The sequence below is a fragment of the Vicia villosa genome, linkage group LG5 (genome assembly GCF_029867415.1).
Source record: "Vicia villosa cultivar HV-30 ecotype Madison, WI linkage group LG5, Vvil1.0, whole genome shotgun sequence".
Taxonomy (NCBI): Eukaryota; Viridiplantae; Streptophyta; class Magnoliopsida; order Fabales; family Fabaceae; genus Vicia; species Vicia villosa.
Genome location: NC_081184.1, coordinates 172,396,947 through 172,404,560, shown reverse-complemented (window position 1 = coordinate 172,404,560; position 7,614 = coordinate 172,396,947).

Sequence of the window (7,614 nt, the reverse complement as noted above, 5' to 3'; positions counted from 1 at the left end):
TTTGAATTCCGAGAAATACTCGATTAGTTTATCTTAACAGTCTGACATAATTTAGATTCACATGCCTGTATGATTGGCTGAGAAAAAATAAATCTAAAAATAAATTAAAAAAATGGTATTTGATGAATATAATTAAAGATAATATATTTAATTTATTAATATATTTATGGTAGGATAGAAATTATAATGTGGAAACATGCTGCTAAAGTGAAATTATAAATTTATAGGATTTTGTAGGAAGAACCATGGTTCGATTCCCCGCAACTATAAGAAAAAAAGAGTGATACACTACCGTCAACCGATCACAACCATATATTCAATTACTTCACTCTTTTATAGTGCATATCCAAAACTAAAATATAATAAAGAAATATGATATTTGATGAATGGAATTAAAGATAATATATTTAATTTATTAAAATATTTATGGTAGATATGAATTATAATGCGGAAACATGCTAATATGAAATTATAAGTTTTTTAAAAGGCAACCTTCTCCTTAGGATTTTGCTACGACTTCATGGCCAAAAAACAAACCCTACCTTCATCTTCCGTTCGATCTCAACAAACACTGACGTCATTATCACTGCATCATCTTCCGTTCGATCTGGTTTTAGAAATCCTTTCTAAACTTCCCGTGAAAAACTCATTCAACTTTGTTGCGTATGCAAGTCATGGAATTCCCTTATCTCTCAAGATTCTAATTTCGCCAACAAACACCTCCGCTTGTCAACCTCCCGCCAATTCCGCCGCCACCTTCCCACCCTAACCACAACTATCTTCAGCTCCGGAGACCCTACCATGTTCAGGTGTAAACCAGAATTTTGTAAATACGAGTCCACTTGTGATGGCATTCTATGTTATTATAATATGCATGAGGGTCTTTCAGCTTTCTTGTTTAACCCTTCTATTAGAAAATTCAAAATACTGCCTCCATTGAAATTTCCAAAAGGACATACTAATAGGTTATATACATTAGTGTATGATCGTTTCTTTAATAATTATAAGGTTATTCTTCTTCATCCTCATACCAGAGAAAGAGAAGTCTACGTTTATACTTTCAGTACAGATTATTGGACAAGGATTCAAGACTTTCCAAGTCCCGACCAATTATTATTGAAGAAAAATTCAAAACTCACATTTGAGAGTTCACCGGGAATATTTGTGAATGACTCTGTTAATATATATATATATATATATATATATATATATATATATATATATATATATAGAGGAGGGATCAAATTACACCCGAAGAGTTACACCACGAGTTACACTCATTCAATAACCACATCTCGAATTAATATTTTTTAAATTCAACCGTTCGATTGAAACATAATATCATATAGATCGTACCTATAAAGTTTGAGCTTAATCTATAATGATTTACTATATCATCAAGATATCCAAAGATTAACGTCAAAATGAGCTTTCATATAACGTTAATTTTGATGTGATTCAATGACATAGTAAATCATTATAGATTAAGCTCAAACTTTATAGGTATGATCTATATGATATTATGTTTCAATCCAACGGTTAAATTTAAAAAATATTAATTCGAGATGTAGTTATTGAACGGGTGTAACTCGTGGTGTAACTATTCGGGTGTAATTTGATCCCTCCTCATATATATATATATATATATATATATATATATATATATATATATATATATATATATATATATATATATATATATATATATATATATATATATATATATATATATATATATATATATATATATATATATATATATATATATATATATATATATATATATATATATATATATATATATATATATTCCAATATAGGGAGATGAATTGAAAAAATTCATTAAGTCAAGTCCCACATTGTATGTTAGTTGGAAAAATTCCTTAGTCCCACATCGCTTAGATTAGAAATCTTGGCTAGTTTACTTTATTATATAAGGAAGCACTTGTTTCATTCTAAAACACTCTAAAAACTTTTTGAGTTTTTTCTTCCTCATTCTCATAACTTGGTGTCTTTCGAATTGTCGAAGCGCTAACTTCTCCCCCTTTCTTTCTACTCGTTGAATTTTCCGAGTACTTTCTTGAATTCTCCTTAGAGAATAATGTTAATTTCTCCTCGTTTGAGTTGAGAAATTATCAAGTATAATTTTTTCTTGGATTCTCTTTAGAGAATTATTGAAATTTCTCTTGGTTTGAGGAATTACTATGACTGGTCGTTATACCAGATACTAAGATGGTATGTATACCATATTTGAATGGTCTTAGTACCATCTGAGGGTGTATTTCTAGACCGATTATCTACCGTGCAAGTAGTAATCATATAGTATAGAACTGGGCTGTTTTATCCTGGAGGCGTCGTGGTTATTAAGAGCTGCTTTGCATAATTTTGGCAGTACCGTGAAACGTTTTAAAGAAAGTGTACCGATCCGCGACTCGACCTGGTAATTTCTTTTAGGGGTGGCAAAATGGGCCGCCCGCCGCCCGCCCCGCCTTATGCCCGCCAAAAAACGAGCGGGGCGGGCATGCCCGCCAAGTAAAATGGGCGTAAAAGTCATGCCCGCCCCGCCAATATGGCGGGGTGGCGGGCTTACCCGCCTATTTTTATTTATATTTTTTAATAGATTAATAGACTTTTTTACTTTTTAATTAAACTTTTCACTTAGTTTTTAAAACAATTTTTTATAAAAGTATTTTTTAACAAATTTACTTAAAAAATATTACATATATTTATAAATAAATGTATAAAATAAACCATCAAGAATTGCAATTATTAGAATTAACTAAAAAAAGAGTGAGTTTTGGAGGAGGAGCGGGCTTTGGCGAGCGGCGGACTTTGGCGGGGCGGGTATGGCGGGCGGCGGGTTTTGGCGGGGCGGGCTTTGGCGAGCGGCGAGCCTAAAATCCCAACCCAACCCGCCATTTTTTGGCGGGTGCGCGAGCGGCCTGGCGGACCCCGACCCATTTTGCCACCCCTAATTTCTTTGGTGACAAACTTGTTAAAATGGTGATCTAACATTGGTTGACAAGAAGTATCACAAAAACTAATACTAAACAGTTCATTGTTTCCCTTGGTTTGGAGAAACAGTCCTATCAAAAGCTTTCACTACCTATTTTTGATATGATCCCTTATGTTATCTTAGGGAGATTGAGGGGATGTTTGTCCCTTCTTTTTCCTTTTCATAGTTTTGCTGATGTTTGGATTATGAAAGAATTTGGTAATGAAAAGTCTTGGATTAAATTGTTTAGTGTTTCTTTACTTGAATGAATGGGGTCGTTGTCGCTATGCCAAGGTAATACATATGTCGGAGGATGGTCCACTGCTGATGGAGATTCTTATTGCGGTGCCATTGAAACATAAGTTGGTTGTTTATGATTCAATAAATAAGACTTTTAATTTTCCTAAATCTCTAAACAAGAACAATTTTGATGTGGAACGGGAAGTCTATGTCGAAAGTTTGATATCACCTTTGTAGATGCTGTGCTCTGTGACCTCATTCACAGACTCAACTGCAGCCTATAAGTTAACTAATGGGCTTGTTTTTATTTTTATTTTATGCTTACTCTAATCAGTAGTGACTTCATGGGTTACTTTTAGTTAACTTATGGTATATGGAATATGCCACTTGAGAAATTGCTATGTTATTTTTCATTTATCACCGCTCATTACATTTTATATAGGTAACAATCATTTCAGCAATGTCTATATGTTGAAAAAAAAGAACATTGGATAAACATGTGGTAGCCAATCTGAATTTCAAGTAGTTAATCAATTCAGTACAGTTTTCGATACTCTGTTGCTAGTACTGTATGCGCTTAATATTGTATGAAATTAATTAGATACATGTAAATTTTTTAATAAATGATTTAATTACAAATGAAAAATATTATATAAATTTAATTATATTAAATAATTATATAAAAAAAGAATCTGGAAGATGAAGATAAAAAAATGAAATTTTAACATTTAAAAATAAAAATTATCTCTCAATTTATAGTAATTGTTGATTGAAATAAAATAGATACTTTGTTGATAATGACCCGTGAAATAAAAAATTTATTTGATCTGATATAAAATATATTTAAATACAAATGTAAAATGAACAATAATCATATGAATTTAATTGTATTAAATAATCTTTAAAAAAATCGTGAAATGAAGAAAAGAAAAAAAATTAAAAATAAGAATATTATATCTCTAATAAAAACAATGATTGATTAAAATAAAATAAGTATTATGTTGACAATGACCCGTGATATTACAATATTTTTAATTTTATTAAAATTAAAAAATAAATTATTTTTTAGAGTTGATACATAAATAGAGAAAAAAAATTAAAATGAAAGTAAGAAAGTGTGGGAAGAAAATTTGAGAGAAATTTGAAATTTTAATTAAGAAAGAAAAAGTGTGTAATGATCGATTAAAATAAATTAAATATTGTATGGATAGTGACCCGTGAGATAAATAAATATTTAATTTTATTAAAGTTAAAAAAAATAGATTATTAATAGTTTTTGTGATTAAATGAAAAAAAATTAAAATGGAAGTAAGAAAGTGTGAGAAAATGAAATGTGAAAGAAATTTGAAAATTTAAGTAAGGGAGAGAAGAAATGTGTTGGGGAGAAAAAGTTGGTTATTGAAAAGTTAAAAAGTTGGACCAATGAGAGACCGACAATTGGCGCTTGGTTATTGAAAGGTTGAAAAAGTGATATGTGATTTTGTTAGTTACCGAATTGCCCTTTTTTATTTGTAAAGAAATTTTTAGCTAAGGGCATAATAGTCAGATTGGTCAATCTTTTATTAATTGTTTGTATAGTAGATAGTAAATTTGATAACTGTATGATGTTATCGCGTTAATAATGTCTGGAAAAAGACATATGCATTGGTGTCGGTCTTTGTCTTGTGATGAGCCTATTTGTATTTCCAAATTGGTCAGAGGAAGACATTTGTAAATCCCCCATATCAAAGTTTGATGGATTGAAGGTAAAATATAGAACTACTAAACTAGTTAGTTATTAAAGATGAAAAAAACTACTATGTACGGTTCTACTATCTTAGTCTATATAATTGATGGTTCATATAATGATGCAGTTACGTACTGTTGTATTTGTTGCTTAGATGTATGTGCGTTTAACTTATTATTCAAAATATGATTAATAAAGACCCTGAGGTCTTGTAAAGCTTCACTCAGATTGTCGATGTTTTGATACATCTTGTACAAGTTTGAAGAAGACAATAGAATCACATTATCAAGTATTAAAAGTGATTATTGCTGCTTTCACTTCATTGCTAGTGGAGATGGTTGCAAAACTAGGCCATGTTACTAGGCCATGTTACTGATAAAGTTGAAGAGACCAAAGATGAATACAGCTGAGAACGACTTCCTCGAATTTGACGTGTCTATCGTCACACATGTAAGCAAGCAAACTCACATTCATATGTGTATGTCAAGGAACTTAGCAAACCAAACTATATTATATAGTTTACCTTGCATTGTTTTAGTTGAATGGTGTGTACACAATACCTATTTTGATCCTTTTGTGTAGGGAAGATTAAGGCCTATAGTATACTACTCCACTGTTATGGTATGCAACAACATAGCAGATCAGTTTCATCGTCCATGAAGTTTGATTTCTTTCGTCCATGAAGTGTCAGCTCAGTGATAGGAGTTTGACCTTATAATTTCACGTGACAAACTACGAAATGATTGTATAATAGTCAACTTAATTAATAATAATTCTCTCCTCCATTGCTTTTAAATAAGTTTAATTTTTTCATAAGCTGCAAAACTGTCATATAGAGCTGGCAATGAACCAAACTAAATAGTTCGAAACTCGATTCGAAAATTAAATCGTTGAACTAGGTTCATGAACCAAATGAGCTGAGTATGAGCTAAATACTAAGTTCGTTAACTAAATGAGTTGAACTTGAACTATACATAGTTCGACTCGTTAGGTTCATGAGTCAACTCGATTATATATGATATAAATTATATTGTCTTTAAGAGTAAGTTTAAATATTTGCTCTAAATCTTAGTATCATATTTTATTTTAATCTAACAGGTTTAATTGATAATTTATATTCTCTAGTGCAAAAAATATTTCTACAAATAATTATACAAATAAAATTACGTCTTACAAATTCCAATGTTATAACTTTTATTTTATTTCTATATTTTTTATTTAAAAAATATTAATTTAAAATGTCAAATATATATGTAAAAGAATAGATTTTAAAAAAATTACTTTTAAGTCCGTGAAATAAAGGAGTTGAACCTAAAAAGATCAACCTACCGAGCTGAATCGAGATGTTCGTGAACTTCTAACAAGTCAAATTTGACTTGAAAAAAAAGTTCGAGATGAATTCGAACTCAAACTCGGCCAATACTTAACGAGTCGAGTTTGAGTTGGGAAAAAAGTTCGTCATGAACTCGAACTCGGCCAATTCTTAATGAGTCAAACTGAGTTGAGGCGAGTTCGACTCGACTCATTTCCAGCCATATCTTCCTTATTTTTCTGTCATTGTGTCTGTCCATCCTCCCCTGTCCAATGTGATATGCTCACTATCCTACCAAAATGTCTTTACAGGTGTTTTCCTGCATTGAACATAGGTTACTGATGAAGAGGAGTCAGGAGAGAGTTATTTAATATGTAAAACAATTACACTACCACCTTATTTGATATACTGCATCTTGCTCCTCTGGCCCATCATCAAATGGACTTAATCCTTCACTACAAACTAAAAAGATTCTGATTAATTAATAAATTTCATTTCTTTGATGATTCCTAAATCTTTCCATGAGAATACTTATATAGTGTTAATAATGCATATAACAATTACATAAAGATATATTTAATTGTGATTTCTTGTTATACTATATTCATAGTAAAATAGGTAGTTGACACCATAAAACAAAAGTGCCTGCACTTATTCATTTTCTGCTCTAGATAGGAAAACCAGAAAAATGGTGCAGTATAATAACTTTCGGTTTACAAATTAGAAAGAGAGAAGAAGAAATATGAATAAATTATCTCTTTGCACTGCATAAGTAATTATTGAGAGCTATAATCTTTTCACTATGATAGGAAATGAAATGAAGGAGACATAGAACCTCTCGAATATCCTAGACTTTGCCATTTCAGAGACCTTCCCATTTGAGGCGTCATGTGAATCCTCATCATCAATGTCGACGGGAATCAGATCGTGTAATCTCATCACTAAGATAGAGGATTTCTTCGGTGTGAATGCAATCAAAGTCTTTCTGATAGTGGTTACTTCTAAGTCTCTATTCGACGATAATTATTTAACCTAATGTTGTTTGTAACTTGGCGACACAAACGGCTGTTTCGCCATGGCAGCTCTACAATCTAATTGTTGGTGATTCTTGAAATGAGGCTACGGAGGAGGAGAAAACATGGAGAACTTAGGCCTAGGTTAGTTTACTGAGGTCCCACGGTGGTTGCCATTGTGTTGGTTAAAAAGTACATGTGTGTATGTTCTCCCTGCAAGGGCATGGTGACTTAGGAGCCTTAGTGTATAACACGTTTTTGTAGTGAGGATTTGCTAACAGCGGCGAGTAGCCATGTACAGTGTTTTTTTAGATTGTTTAAATAAGGG